We start from the raw sequence: 16,595 nt of genomic DNA, 5'->3' as shown, positions 1-16,595 counted from the left end.
TTCTGTTCAGCTGAGGCCTCTCCCCTCCCCAAAGCCTGGCTTTCTTGAACTCTACCAGAAAATCTCCAGGGATCTCCCTACCTGGAGCTGGCAACCCTAGTCAGGACTGGCCCCAATTAGTTCCTCACAAAGGCCTGTGAAGGCCCTTGCTTTGTCTGAACCAAGCTTGGTTGCCTACCATGGTGAAATGGGCTCCAGTTTACAACTCAGCTGTTTTCCTCCCACCCTCGCCCCATGGGCGTATCTCACTCCTTAAATTCGCTTCCACCACTCACGGAATCGTCACTGCCTTTTTAGAGAGACAGCGAGGCCCCTCTGGCCAAATCTCCCTATTTGGAGAGGGAATCCCCAATATTTGGGGAATCCCTGGAAAGTTGGCAACCCAAGGGTCTGGCCTTTCCTTGCTTCCCTGGGCTACCCCTTCCCTTTGGTATTGTGCAAAGTGGGGGAGACTATGTGGTCAGAGCACAACACAGATTATTAGCCCAAATAAAAGAATTTATTTAACTATTTACACAGTTACACAGTTACACAGTTACACAGTTACACACACTGTAGGAGTAAGCACACACTATGAACCAACAGGACATAAATCAACAGGGGTTAAACACAATCCTCTTTCCCTACACAGAATACTCTCTACCTCTGGAGGTTGTGGGCTAATCTGTACTTCAGCCTCTCTCTCATGCCCAAGAGAGCAGGGAAACTTCCATTCCTTCCCCAGTCCAGCCGACCGTGGAGTGGCTGAATTTCTGCTGCTCCCAGGGACGAAGACTGCCTTGGGACAGTCCCTGTTTTCCCGCACTTTTTGGCCTTGGGACAACTGGGAACTGTAGGCCAACAGATGAGGAAGCCCTATTCAACCCGGTGAGTGATACCCCTGCAGGCCCCTCTCTGGAACTACAGCTCAATTAAACCTGATGGGGGAATATTTTAAACAAAGAACCACAGCCATCTGCAAGGCTCTCCCAAGAATGGTCGGCAGGCAAACAGCCGTAGCTGCTCCTCCGCTGATCTTCTCCTGACAGCTGACGAAGGCTGGTCAGGCAAATGGCTGCTCGGCTGCTGAGGTAAACTGTTCAGATTGGAGTTTTGGCGGGAGCTGGCTATGTGGGCGGGACTCAGGCACACCTTCTTATGGGTAGTTCAGGCAGCCATGCGAAAACACATTTATATATAAGGACAGGATATATATATAATCAGTCATGCTGAGAATTTTTGGAGCTTCTATCAATGACTAAGGTATGGTTATATTTAAAATTCAAATGGTTTGCAAATATGCTGTGACTCTGCATTTAGACTTTCTACATTTGACAGTGGCCACTTCTGCACTGCCACTTTTGTCATTCGTTTGTCCCTATTGTTTTGGGTCCCCCTCATTTTTCACATGTGTTTTGCTCCCTCTGGGACTACTAGAAAGAGCAAAACACATTGGGGGAAGAAAACTCTGAAGCAATAGGGATAAATGAGTGACAAAAATGACAGCAAAATCCAGTTAAAAAGTGCACTGAAATTGAATTAAATGTGGATTTTTAGTGTGTGTGACCACAGCTGGTATGTCATACCTCTTTTGTCTTGCTAATTATGAGATTTCAGTCACTATTCAAGGATCAAGTGTATATTCTTCATGGTGGAGACTCGTGTTTATGTATATGCAGTAATAATGACTCCATTGTAAACAGAGCTCTGGAACACCATGTACATAAAGCTGCATTTTCTTCATTAAATGAATATGAAATGTAGTAAATAGAGCTATACTTGTTAACTAGGGAGAAGTGGCTTTTAACTCAAAGTGCTGGCAAATGTATATGTCAGAGAAGGTTAAAGAAGGAAGGGTACAGTACAGTTTGCATCTCAAAAGCAAATGTTGTTACTGCATATCAGGCTGTTTTGAGGGAAGTATTCTGGAGAGATTTCCAGGATGCTGATGCACGGGTGGCATCTTCATGTCTCCATTCTGAGCAGTGAAATTGCCCAAGGATATTAAAGCCAGGGGCCCCAGCTCCCTTTCATCTTCATCATGGTATTCACATTTCAGCAAGATGTATGTCACTGCACAGTCACCAGTGCTCCTATGTTCCTGGATGGCTTGTGTTCCTTCTGCTTCTATGAAAGGGTACTTGGAAGATCGAACTTCTAGGTACTTCCTCCACTGTTTCCCAAAACATAGCAGAAAAAGCATACCACACTGGGAAGACAGCAGAGCAAGAAACTGTAAAGGAAAACTGTGTGAGACCGACAGATCATATCTACAGTGTGTGATGTTCTAAGATGTGTTCCCCAGAATTCCTACCCTGATTGACTCATGGATATCACTGAAGAATCAGGAGGAAATCAGTGCTGCTACTTAGGCCTTATCTATAAAAAGCAATTCCTATTTACATCAAAGCCTGAAGGGGCAGGGCATGGCTGCAGCAATGCTTGTTTCTAGACAGAGAAATAGGTGAGTCATCCTGTCTCAGATCCTAGTGAGGCCAGTTTGGTGTAGTGGTAGGGCAGCGGACTCTAATCTGGGGAACCAGGTTTGATTCCCCACTCTTCCACATGCAGCCAGTTGGGTAACCTGGGGTCAGTCACAGTTCTCTCAGAGCTGTTCTCTCAAGAGCAGTTCTCTCAGAGCTCTCTCAGCCCCACCTACCTCACAGGGTGTCTGTTGTGGGGAGAGGAAGGGAAGGAGATTGTAAGCCACTCTGAGACTCTGAGTCTCAGGTATAAATCCAATACTTTTTCTTTGTGGTGTGTGCCAGCTAAATAATGTTGGGTGCAAATGGCACTCCTTGCCCATTTGCTCCTATAGCATCCGAATCCAGCCACTGTCAGAGTCAGATATGATGTTTTTAACATTTAATAGGGCTAAAGGCTTTTCCACATTCTCATTTGTGTCACTTGTAAGTTCCTGTTTCTTGGGGGAGGGTCAGCACTGCACGTGTTTTATTCCCTCTGCTGGTTGATTTGCTATTACACCAGTTTATTTCCAGCATATCTCCCTGCATATTAACTGCAGGTTTTTGTGCTTAAAATAAACTATTGTAATATCAAATTGACCACTAGAGGAAGCAAACCCCATGCAGAATGGAGGGGGGGGGAGTGGAAGAAATAGGAACTTACAAGCAACAAGAATGAGAATGCAGAAAAAAACTAACATGAAGCACTGGGGTTCAAGGCTGCCTTTGTGAAAGGCTCTACAATCATAGTGGGTCAATACACAAATCAGAGTATTCTGCAAATTACAGTTAGAGAAGGAGTTCTTGGCCATGTTTAAGAGTGTCACAGTTCAAATTAAGATCTTTTGTCACTCACCCTGTCTCCTTTTTACTGTATCATCCATCATTAATCCATCCATCCATCTATCCGTCCGTCCGTCTTTCTGTCCGTCCACACACACACACACACACATACTAGTTTTCATTGTATGAATTACATATTGTGGCAACACACACGTACACTGGTGTCTTCAGTGTATTTGTTTGGCTGTAGCAGCCATCAAGGAGCTGCGGTGGCTCAAGTGGTTAAGACGCTGAACTGCAGGCTGTAGAAGGTCAGTAGTTCAGCAGTTTGAGACCCGGGTGCCGCATGATGGAGTGAGCTCTCGTCTCTAGTTCCAGCTCCTGCCAACCTAGCAGTTCGAAAGCAAGAAATTGCAAGTAGATAAATAGGTACCACTTTGGTGGGAAGGTAACAGCGTTCCGTGTGCCTTGGTGTTTAGTCATGCCGGCCACATGACCACGGAAACGTTTTCAGACAGCGCTGGCTCTTCGGCTTTGAAACGGAGATGAGCACCGCAACCCTAGAGTCGGATTCGACTGGCTTTCGAACAGGGGAACCTTTACCTTTACTTTAGCAACCATCAAAGAGGCCTCAAGCTACAACATAATCATGGCTTCATGGGGAAAGATCCCTGAGAGTATATTAGAAAATATGGACTAGAAAATTGCCGACTAGAAAACTGATTTGGTGAGTGAGATGCACATCAAAAGTTTCCATCAGAGCTGTAACACGGAACTGTATTTTTTAAGCTTTCCTTTAATACAGCATATATTCATTACTGGGCGCAGAAGAGCTGCAATAAGAAGACATTGTTAAAAACGCTTGGCATTCAATCAATAAATGGATTTCAGTATCTGAACAGGGAAATGCTCTGTGGTGTTACATACATAGAACAGATCATTTAGACTTCTATGCAATTTTAATTATTTATCCTTGTTAGCTTTAAATGGACAGCTATTTCCATGACATGCAATTGCCACCTTCAGCTTGCAAGGATACAGCAACTAACTTCAGTTAGTTTTCCATATTAATACACACACACACCCTCCTCCTCCTCTTTCAAATCTGCAGCCTTGGCCCCATCACCTTTGTAATATGGTGGAGACTCTTCACATTTCTCTTGGTGAGACTCTGTCCTGGTAAACCAATTTCAGCTTGCTTACTCCTTGTACAGCAGCATGAATCCAGACATGCAAAGCAGAATGATCTTTGCAAAGCTTCCCAATTTAACTTCCTATGTGATATGCAAACATGAGAAATGGCCATGTGCTTGCATTAACTGACTGTGTCAAATGTCAGTAAGAGACAATCTTTGACAGAGTCTGACTTTCACCAGCAATGTAAGAGAAACATTGATCCTTCCTCTTATAACGTCTGTGCTCTGTGGTGTACCTTCTGCCTGTAAGTTTCATTCCTACATCACAGGAATATATGGCAACAATCCCAGCAAAGCATACAGGGAACTAAATCTTCCAGTGTGCGCACAGTAATTTAACAAGCCACATGTAATGGTTTTAATTACCAATCACAAGAGCACAAAACTAGTAAGAACCAGTGTTCAAAAGTAGCTCATAATAATTCATATTTTCAATGTCAATCATTTATAAATGGAACTCACACAATGCTCATTCATGGCCATTACTGGCTCGTGCAATCATACACACACTTACTTGGTATTAAGTCCTACTCAACTCCATGAGACTTATTTCTAAGTAAATATGCATAGTATTGAGCAGCAGAACATTTGTTCCAAATATCCATCTCCTAGTGCTTAAAGAGCCTTCCATTGAAGGTGAATGGAAATTTCTGGATGGGAGCTCACTATGTACCCAATTTCATGCTTTAGAACACAACTAGGCATGCAGAAATCATACCCCTATGAAGATGCAAAGAGGGATTTTATGCACCATTGTTGGACATTTTCTTCTCTATTTCTTTTTTAATTGTTTTTGTTCAGTTGGCTATGATGGGGAGAGCAAGCTAGGATTTCCATTTGGCTTTACTTTTCCAGCCAAGAGCCATATGCCACAGGCCCTTTCAGCAAACTGTTTTATATTTTGCTCTCGTTTCTTACTACATAATTTTTTATATATATAAATGATTTATTCCCTCTCCTAAAAAGGAGAGATATTTCGCTTAAAGTTCAGAAAGGGGGGGAGGGTATATAGGGGGGTAAAGAAAGGAGGAGTGGTGTTAAAGTATTAGTATATTAATCTTTTAATATTAAAAAGTTAACAGTCCATGATATCTTCTGCCGTCGGACGTTCTTCTTTTCTTCTGTTTCTGTTAAATAAGTCAATTAATATATTAGTAATGTCCTTCTGAGATTAATTTCTCTTTCAAAGTGTAGTCCGAAAAATAAAAGAAAAAGAAAGTTTTTAAACTTTGGGGTCTTTTCCTCTCTTTTCTCTCAAGTTGTATTTCAATCCCGTCGCTCCTCCGGCTTCTTCGTCCTTCACCTCTCCCTCCGAGCTGCTGTCTTCCACGCTTAGTGATGACATCCACTTGGCCAGTTCTGCTCCTTCTTCTTTACTGGCGTGCCTTTTCAAGAAATCTTGAGCCTTAAAGATAGAGTCTATTTTTTCTCTTTTATCTTTGAACTTGAAAACCAGTCCTTCGGGCACCAGCCATTTATAACTCGTTTGATGTTTTTGCAAGAAGGTGGTCAAGTCTTTATACTCCTTTCTTTTCATTCTGATTTCAAATGGAACATCTTTCAAAATCCTGATCATTTGATCTCCAATTTTCAGGGGTGACGCTGATGTAACCTTTAAAATCTGGTCCCTGAGACGCTGTTTTGAGAATTTCACAACCACTTCTGCCGGCAACTTGTTTTTTCTTGTGAAGTTGGAGTAGGCCCTATAGACCAAATCCATTTCTTCTTTTATTTTTTCCGCTTCGTTGCCAGTTAGTGGTGCTAAAGCCACTGCCAAAATATCTCTCAGGTCCTCTCTATCTTCTTCTCTCAATCCCTGAAATCGGAGAATTAAGTTTGATTTTTCCATTTGAAGCATTAGCATTTTCTTGTCTTGCTTTTCTTGATGCTTTTCCACATTGAAGACCTTCTTCTTAACTGTCTGTACTTCTTCTGCTGATGCCAGACATTTCTTTGCAATATCATCTACCTTTTCGGCTGTCTCTGTCATCTTTTTTTGTTGAAGTCCAAAGGCAGGCGGGACTTCCTGGAATCAAGTTTCTGATTGATTTTTTGCAGTTCTGCCAACAGATGGCGAGCAAGGTCACTCTCTTGTTGATTGACAGCAGTTCCAGCAGGAGAAGGGCTAGGACAGGAAGTCCCGCCTGTCTTCTTAAGTTGCTTCTCTGGTAGTTTTCTCGACCCCGCCATGTTGCTGCTTTATTTACACTTTGAAAGTTCTAGCCGCAGCTCTCCGGGATGGCTCCCTCGTCTCCGTTTTTCTCTCCCTCCCAGAAGGTAAAACGCTTATCCCGTCTTAAGCTTCGCCCCCTCTTTAGCCTTTAAAGAGTCTCTTTTGTGTAGGGGGGGAATCCTCCTTCCTTTCCGCTTCTTTTGGGGTGGGGAGCCCTCTGGTACCGCTGCTTATTCCGAACGCTGACTTACAGTTTTTTGCTTATCTCTTAGTCCGGATTGAACTTTTACCGCTCCACCACTCCGCTATTCCGGTGGCGTTGCTATCCCCTTCATAAGGGGCAAGGCACAGCCGGGGCCGTTTGGGGTAGAAAGGAGAGCCTCAATTCCCAACCTTCTGGTCGGCAAGAGGCTTCTCCTCAAAGCACCCCCTGGGACCCCCCCAGGCTGTGCTTGGGCGATCTGGCTCCGGGAAACGTCCCAAGACCCGGTCGCCATTCGCGCCGCCGCGGCCGGAAGTCTTTCTTACTGCATAATTTTATATGACCCAAACCTGCTTAGTGGTTATAATAGTGGTCCTGATAATATAGAACGGAGTCATGTTTTCCATTCATAGTATAGCAAATGGGAGCGAAGGCATTGGGAGAGCCTAAGGAAGAAATATTGCAGGCTTTGTCCTCTTTCAGATCTCCCCTTAGCACTTGGTGCTCCAAGACCCTAGATAATCTCATATTTGCTCCTTTTAATGCTAGCTCAGTCATGGTTTGCTAGCATGCTAGCAAACCATGACTGTCTTTGATGGCAAATAGCAAGTAGCACCATCAAATACTCATAAAACCCTTGCTGTTTTCAGTGTTCTAAGTGGGAGTGGATAGTTCATGCATATTTTTATACTGCTGCTTTGGAACCATGGCTTCTGGGGGGGGGGGGGAGCACTGTGTTTCTGAGGCCACCATGCCTTGCCCCATGCTTGGCTGCTTATGCATGCTGATATTAAAGAATTAGTGTTGTCTTCAAGCTAGTTGACAATCACATAGGAGAAGTGCCTGGTTCCACAACTTTGTTTTCATACAGTCCTGCGTCCCAGATAGGGAGAGCAGGATCCTAATCATAGTGAGTGGGAACTCTGCAAATGCATAGTCATAAAGGTGGATAGGATATTTCTTGGAGCTTCCCCCAGAGACCCCTGACTCTTGCACCTCATAATCCTTTTGCCTTCAGATGCCAGAAGTAAATATAACACTCAGGGCCAGCCCCAGCTTATTTTGCACCCTAGGCGAGGACCCCTTCTGGCGCCCCCCCCAGTGTACCCACCACGGCTCGAACCCATTAATTGGATCTGTACCCCGGACCTCCCGTTCCCCTGGCACCCATGCTCTAAACACTCACTTTTGCTTTTGTAACTTTGCCCGCTTTGCACATCTGGCTTCCACCAAGAAAGACTCTGCAAAGAAAGGCACTTGCAGTCACAAACAACCTCTGCTTCTCACTGCCTCGCACTAGATCTGGTGCATGTGTGCTTATCAGGCGGCGGAAGGGCATTTTCTCCCCTACACGCAACTCCCTTTCCCAAAACCTCCACTGGGTCCGCTCCCCAGGTGGATGTTTGCATGTTGGCATGGAGATGAGCGCCGCTCACAGCCGAACCTTGCTGGCGTCGCCGCCTCCTGAGGCAAAGGATTGGACAGCTGGAGAAAGCCAAAGCTCCGACTAGACCTGTTGGGGCTGCCTATCTGGCTGCCTTGCTTCAGGCTCAGTTGCAGCGCAGCGAGGGGATGTGGTCGTTTTTTTAAAAGAATAAAAGCCGGCAGGTTGGGCTTTCAATCACTCCCTCCCCCTCCCCCTCCCCCTCCAATTATCCAGACGGTAGGACAACCCGGTTGGCCCCAGAACGGAGCCAAGGCTTTCTTGGAAAGTGTGTGTGGGGGTCACTTGCAATGCTCGCTCTAAGCCATGGAGCAAAAATTCAACTTTATGAGCTCCTGGCATTAAAGTTCTGAGTTAACGATTTGGCTGCTGCATAAGTTAGTTTGCTCTGGAGCCATCCTTCCTGAGCTAAGACTAAAATGTATGAGCCAGAGGCTAAAACGCCGGGGGCTAGCCTGTCGGCTTGGCCTAAAGGGGGCCTGCCCAGAGCCTGTGGGATTGTCATGGTAAGAAGAGCCACATTGGATCAGGCCAGTAGGATATCCAGCCCACAGAGTCTCTCTCTAGCAGCTCTCGGGGGGGGGGGCTTTTTCGGGTACAGACAATTTAAAACATCAAGCCCCTTTGATTGCCTTTTGAAACCATTTAATACCAAACTCCCCATCAAAAAAAAAAAAAGAGGACACAACGGTCGCACTTCTTTCTCCCTCCCAGCAAGACTGAAAAACTCCCCCACCCCCTCCCTTGCTGCCCAACGACTTACTGGCGAGTAAACCTGCCGGGGGGTGTCCAGCTGCAAGACTTTGTCACCTCCAGTGCAACTCTGGAGCTCTCCCTGCTCCCTCCGGCTGGCAAGAGCCGAGCCTTCCTGCCTCTCACCCCTCTCGGCCTCTACAGCCAAAGCTCATGCTGCAGATGGAGGAGAAAGGGGGGGTGCTGCTGCCTCCTCCCCCCGACCGCTCTCCCCACAAGGCACTGCGCCCTCTGATGCAGCTTAGACAGGGCTGCTTGCGAGTCACACTGCAGGGGGCGGTGCTGTTGGGGGTGGGGGAGGACAATGTGCAGCACGGAAAGGGTGAAAGTGAGCAAGCTGCATGGTTGGAGAGGCTAAGCAAGGAGCATGGGGGGGAGTTCTTTCCCAGGGGTGGGGTGGAGGCTTTGCCCTTGCATCACGGACGGGCGGACGGAGAGACTGGGGAGAGCTGCAGATCTGCAACTGGAAGCGGGGGGGAAGAGCCCTTCAGCCGCTGAGCTCAGGGCGCCCTTTGGCCCTCCGCTGCCGCCTCCCTCCCTGCTCAGGTTGGGCAGCCTCCGGCAGGGCAGTTGGCACCCTGTTCGGAGCTCTGCCCTAGGTGAGATACTAGTGGGCCTAGTGAAAGGGCCGGCCCTGATAACACCTATCACTGACAACACTATTAGGGATGGAGGAACTGATCTGGTGTGCATTATATACCTGGCTAGATGAAGCAAGTGTACCTGTCTAGGGGAGCTCAGTTGCTATCAGATAGATACTTCATGCAGAAACAACTAGGGTCCAATGACAGGGAGACAGGGTTGCTGTGATTCAATCATCCATTCTATAACCCAACATAACATACTAAAATACCATAATCAGGAATGAAAAGTAAGTCACACAGTGGATCTGATGTCCAGTACTGAACTCCATGAGGATAATTTATGGGTGGGAGCCCCAGTTTAAATCCCTTTCATAGGAATGGATTGCTGCCTGGTTACAGTTAAAGTTGCACTTCCTTAACTTTTGCAGCAGTGGAGGACTAGTTAGGATAGTTTACTCTCAAAGGTTAACGGTGTTCAGATGGTTCTACAGGAGAATTCCATTTCTCCATTGAAGTCCTAGTGGGCTTTTGGAGCAGGGAACTTAACACAGCATTTAACATCTGTCCCTCTTTCCAGAAGTTAAGCTCTTGCTTTGTTTACTAGGGAACTGTGGCTAATGAGGCAGTAGGGATAACAACTAGGGCATGAATGAAGGGAAACTTATAACAGCCTTATGACACATCCTACTGGATGATGATGGTAATAAAGAGATCTGTTTTTCCTGCACTCTACACATTCTTATTTATCGTATTCTGCCTGTCAACCATCTGGGGCATTAGACCCTTTAGTACCTTGCCCTGACTAGTTTGTGGATTTTGTGTGTGTGTGGGTTGAAGCATTCAGGTCTATTTTGACTTGAATGGCACTTCTATAGAGCCTCCTCTTTGAACAAGAGTCAGTTATTGACTTCTGAGGATGTGAACAAAGAGCTTGACCTCTTTGCCTCTCCACTTGACTTTTAGAAACCTGTCAAGCTTGGTCAGAGTTGGACTATTAATAAATATTAATAAAGATTATTTAGTTTAAAGATTGTAAATCCTTCTCTCCATGAAGAATGAATGCTATTGATCCTTGATGAAGCTATTGTAAGACCTTTGCAAAAGGAGAATTCTTTGGAAATTAGGCCCCATGCCCTGCTTAAGTGCTATCACTATGTTTTGAGCGGTCTGCATGTGTACAATGTATGCTTGTGTAGCATCTGCCACTATGCTTCAGAACAATACTTTTTTAGAATTTCCTAATCACAGGGACAAAGTGTACACTCTTGCACTTAGTATACATATAAATTCTATGCTAATGAACCACTAAGTGGGGGTGGGGCCAGCTACTCATGGCTGCTCCCCGGTATGTGTATTGATTTCAAATGTGTAACATCACCTTTATCCTTTGTAATTCATCATCTTCATTAGTTTATTGACTCTCATGTAGCCAGGATTTTGTGGCCCGAGGGGCAAATATGTTTCTGGTGGGGCTGCCATTATTTGCCATAATGAAGGGGAGTGGTGCACACCCTTCTACCTTTCCTCCAACAAGACTTAAAGGGCCCTTCAGTTGATCAGCGGGGAGCACATGGCCTGCTGATCAGCTGAAGGGCCGTTTAAATCTTGCAGGAGGGGAGGGAGAGGGGCGCATGCCACTCCTGCTTCTTCTCAAAAGCATTTAAAGGATCCCATTAAATGCTTTTGGCAAGGTGGGGGCATTTAAGAAGTGGGGGGCCTTTAAGGAAGGGGGTGGAGCCCCCTATAGCCCCACTGTAGCTATGGGCCAGCTCACATCTCATTCTCTGCCCATGCTTAGTTTTGATTTGAAACTATAGGCAGGGCCTTGGCTCAGTAATAGAGCACCTGCCTAGCATGCAGAAGGTCCAGTCCCTGGCATCTCCGGTTAAAAGTAGGTGATATGGAAGACCTGAGAGGGTGGGAAGCTGCTGCTATGCACAGTAGATGATACTGAACTTAATAGACAAATGGCTTGACTAGTATAAGACACTGTCATGTGTGTTAATAAAATAATTTAATTAATTTAATTCTCTGCAAGATTAGATACTAAACAAAAGCCTAGGGAAAATGTAGAAAGAGAAACAGGCACATCTGCCAATAGCCACATTCTGCCAATGTGGATGTAGTGGTTTTGAGTGTCAGATGAGGACCAAGGAAACTTGGGTACAAACTGTCACTCAGGCCTAAAGTTCACTGGTCAGCCTTGGAATAGTCATTCGCTAGACCTAACTTATTTGTTTGTTTTGGAGATTCCTATCCCTTCTATCTATTCATGTAAATAAATCACAATGTGGCCAAGTCCAGTAAGTGACAGTCACTAAAAGCATTTGGGAGTGGGGCTTTAAATTAATTATGATTTGAATCTGAGTTGTTGGAACAGTGCCCATTTATTCATGATTTTTTGCATTGTTATTAAGGGTGGCTTTGTTTGTTTGTTTGTTTGCAGTTCCAGTTCAAGCTTTAAGTTTGAACTATAAATGTGAAACAAAAAAAATCACATTCTTAATATGGCTAATGTTTACACTTATAAAACATGAGGTCCATTATCTGTTTCCTGTGTCTATCTCCTTCACATTATGAATACAAATGTTCATAACCTTCTTGGGAAATTTGGAACTATCTCTATGTATTGTATTCCATGTGATACCTGATAATTCTAACACTAAATCCTTTTTACATTTTTTTTGTATTAATGTACCATCTTTTCCAGTTTCTGCCAATATAGATACTGTCTGTCTTTGTTATTACCTTCAAATTTGTCTAGGGGACATAAAATATTCATCTGACGCTGCTTTGATAGAATTATATTCTTAACTTGCAGCTATTGATATATTAAGATAGAAGCATTCCCTAGTTTCTGTTAATGTCAGACAGCTAGAATTGCGCCATCTTTTGTACAAGCCAACAGCCTTATAAAACATGCAGCTATCCATGCCTTAAAGTTGTTAAAGATTATATGCTTTGTGAAATTTTATATTCTGAAGCACAGGCTGACAAAGGGAAGACTGTAATCCTAACTGAATTTTACATTGGCCCATCCCTATGATAGAGCTGCTCATATCCTATTCCTCCCTACTTCAAATCTTTGGTGTTTCTCTCTCCAGATCCAAGCACATAACAGTACATCAATGCCTTTCCCCTCCAATTCCCAACAAAGGGTCTGAAGACAATACATTAAAAGATTATTTATTGTATCTTTGTATTGTTTTTATTGGTGTATTTTATATGCTGTTAGCTGCCCCGAGTCCCTTTCGGGGGAGAGGGACTAGGATATAAATTTGATAAATAAACAAATAAAAATAAATAAATGCGAGTTGGTGTAGAAGGGGCTTCATTATTCCTCCTCTTCCACCCTGCATACTTCCACTTGCAGAAAAAAAGGGTGGGGCGAGGCTGTTTGTCTTACTGCCAATTCCACATGTCTAACTCAGGAGACACATGGAACCAGCAGCAAGACAGTTGGGGTGTGCTATAATGTTCTAATAAAATTTCTGCCCATAATTCAGAGTTTCTGTGCCTCTCAATGCACATGTGGAGCGTCGATGTGTGCAGATTCTTCTGTTCCCTTCTGTGGAAGGGGGAACTTTGCACATGCAATAGAAATCTTGCCCTTCCTCACTGTGATTGCCAAAGCTATTTCTAGGCAGAAGAGCTCCACATGCATTCCATATAGGGGAGCTCCATCTGTGCTTTGTTGTTTCCACAGCTGCAAGAAACTACCATATTTTGTGTTTGAAAGTGATCTGAAGAGAAACTGATATAGAATACAATACCTGTGGCTGCCAGTCATACCAAGTACTGATAGTCCTAAAAGTTGTTGCTGAGTATATTAATATTTGTACTGTATGATAAGCAGTATGAAGCATGTGATAAACTTGTTTTTATGGCATGTTATCAGGGCTATTTTGGGGCAAGAACGCACAGGAATGGAGTTCCGGCTGGCTTCAGAGTTGGCCACGCCCACCACAACCAAAACCTCTGCGTGTGTGGCTACAGAGGGAAAGCCTGGAGAGCGGACCCCCCCCAGCGACTCTGAGGCAGGCGGGCCAAGGGGGCCCCTGGAAGGATCGGGGAGGCACTTAAATGCCTCCCTGTGCCTTCCACGGCCTGTCGAAGGGCCGGCTTGCCCAGGCTCCTTGCAGCCACAGGGTGCCCAGGCAAGCCAAGGGAAGGCAGTTTAAACTGCCTCCCCTCCCCTCCAAGGACTGCCTTGCCCGGACTCCAGGGCAAGCCAAGGGAAGGCATGGTGGCATGGCCTAATAGGCTAACGAGCTGCACGGTCAGGGTGTGGCCTAATATGCTAATGAGTTTCTACTGTTGGGTGTGGCCTATTATGCTAATGAGTTCCTGCTGGGCTTTTTCTACAAAAAAAGCCCTGCATGTTATAATATCGATTATTATAATATTATATTATAATATTGTCATTATAATATTATGTTATAATTATAATAGTGTAATTATATATAATATAATATATAATGTGTATAATAACATATTATAATATAATTAGAATGTTATAATATCAACAGCGTTCCGTGCCCCTCGGCGTCTAGTCATGCCGGTCACGGAAACGTCTTTAGACAGCTTCGGCTTGGAAACGGAGATGAGCACTGCAACCCTAGAGTTGGATTCGACTGGCTTTTGAGCAAGGGAAACCCATAATATCAATAATTTTAGGGGGGTATTTATTTTTTAATGAGATGCCTTGAACAGGTCTTTGAAGAGGTGGCATACACATTTTCCAAATAAGTAAATTGGGTGCCGGGGCAGAGTTGCCACTGACCTCCCTATGCCATTGACCCAAACTTCAGAAATAATCTTATGGTTGTCAGATTCTGTGTATGTTCAAAAGATGCCAGAACTGAGAAAATAACATCAGTAACTGATGAACCAGTCAAATGATCCACGCAGGTCAATGTGTTTAAGATTAACTGTGCATAGGAGTTAAGTGTTAATTTTGTAACAGTTGTGTTACAGTTAAATATACAATCCAATGGGATTTTGATTTGTTTTGCAAAAATTGCAAAGATTGATGTAACACATTTTCCAACTTGACTTTCTGATTGATGGTTTTCCACAGTATTCATATCCATCTTGTTTTCGGTGACTAGCCTGAATTTTTAACATAGCCTGTACTTGTAGCATTTCACAACAACAGCAGCAAAAGCAGTGAAAGTTAAGAAAAAAATTATTTTTGAGGTGTCAGAACAAGTCGACAAAAACAACTCATGTCATACTAGTTGGGTAAAGAGGCTGTAATATTTGACAACTGTTCTTGATAATCTCTTCTGCAGTTTATCTTATTGCTGTAAAGAAAATAGCTAAATATGTTGTCATCTGTCACCAAGTGAATCAATGCTAATATTCAGTGGAAGTGTGTGTGTGTATGTGTGTTTAGATGTCTAGAAAATTTTGATACAATATTTCAGGATGGAAACTGAGATTTACATGACAGCAGCAATTTGGATTTGGTACTGCTACAACAATATGTATTGAAAGAAGTTGCATAAAATAGACTAGTAGCTGAAACAAGAAATACTTCAGAGATTGTAGGAAGAAGAGAGCAAAAGATGCCGCAATAGCTCTGAACAGCTTCTTTTTATTTCCAATCCCACAGGCTGATAATGTACGGTTTTGTAAAAGCCATGGTCCATCTCAGGCAACTGAAGAGTGTCGACTTTCACTTTACTGACTGTTTGTTCTTTGGTTCTCTGATGTCTGCTACAGATCCAGGTAAATAAAATGCATTATAATTACAGGTGTGGCTGCTTAACTGCATGCTGTAAGGTCGTGAGTAGAACATAAAGGGTTTCCCCTCATTTGATCCTGACACAAAGTAAGCTAAAGCATCAACCCACATTTGGTACCTATGAAAGATGACATTGATGGGCCCAAGCTTTACAGCCCTCTCCCCCGTATGTTGATTGTGAAGAAATCTGCCCCCATTGGTTTCTATGGACCCTACTCCAAAGTAAATGTTAATATTCATATTGGAAGTTCATCATCAATCAGTAAGCCATTATAATCTCTTGTTCGATTAACAAGAACATTCCTCTCTTATAAATAAGTCTACAGAATGCTCCAAAGCAAATATAATTTATGTTTCAGACTTGCCTGGGATCTTCATTTTCAGTTTCCCACTGTCCCATTTGCATTTGCTTGAATGTTATTACCATCAGTCAAAATGATATATACATGTTTTAGGGCTCCAATCAATTGCCAGCATTCCTCAAAAGTAAAATCTAAGTCAAGTTGTAAGTTTCGTGTCTTTATTTATTACAGAAAAAATACCAGCAATCACCTGAGAACTCTTGAGAGCACCCAGATAATTAGTGGTTGCTGGTGCAAATTTAAGTGTCTGAGTTTTTTGGTAACCTGATAGAATAATTGAAATTCATTAATGTGCAATTATTAATAAGTGGCATTTAATCCCATTTGTCTGCTTTCCATGGTAAACCTTGCATTTGTAATATTATTTTTCTGTATTTTGGAGGCTATTCTCATTATAGTTTCCCACTTAAAAGCTGGTCCTAGGAAACATTTTCAATTAGGAACCTGAAATGAGAGAATTTAATTGTTTTTCTTTATTTTTTTAAGGTTTGTGTACTCCTAGGCTATATTTCCTAAAATAAAAGAGATTTGTATTTTCTGTTTTGTTCTGCTGAAGGTAAGACATTGAAGATTAGAACAGTAATAGCTGAGCTATCCAGTACATCTTTTTTTTAGTCATAGCAAGAGCTCATCAATCTGTGTATCTAAATAATGTATGTTATATAGAGTGAGCTTGTTCTCGAACAGAAACATAGATTCACATCTATGTTTGAGGCACACGAATTAGTGTCATAAATGCATTTCTAACTCCATCCCAAACACTAAGAGTATGTATAGATAATAAAATAGAAAACACACATGAGTCATCATGCCATAGTAGCTTGGTGGATGACCTTGTGCCAGTCACACACACTCAGCCTAAGCTGTCTTACTTGCTTGTCGTGAGGATAAAATGGAGGAGAGGA

The sequence above is a fragment of the Gekko japonicus genome, unplaced genomic scaffold, assembly GCF_001447785.1.
Source record: "Gekko japonicus isolate JY-2015 unplaced genomic scaffold, Gekko_japonicus_V1.1 scaffold1968, whole genome shotgun sequence".
Lineage (NCBI taxonomy): Eukaryota > Metazoa > Chordata > Lepidosauria > Squamata > Gekkonidae > Gekko > Gekko japonicus.
This window is presented reverse-complemented; position numbering follows the sequence as displayed.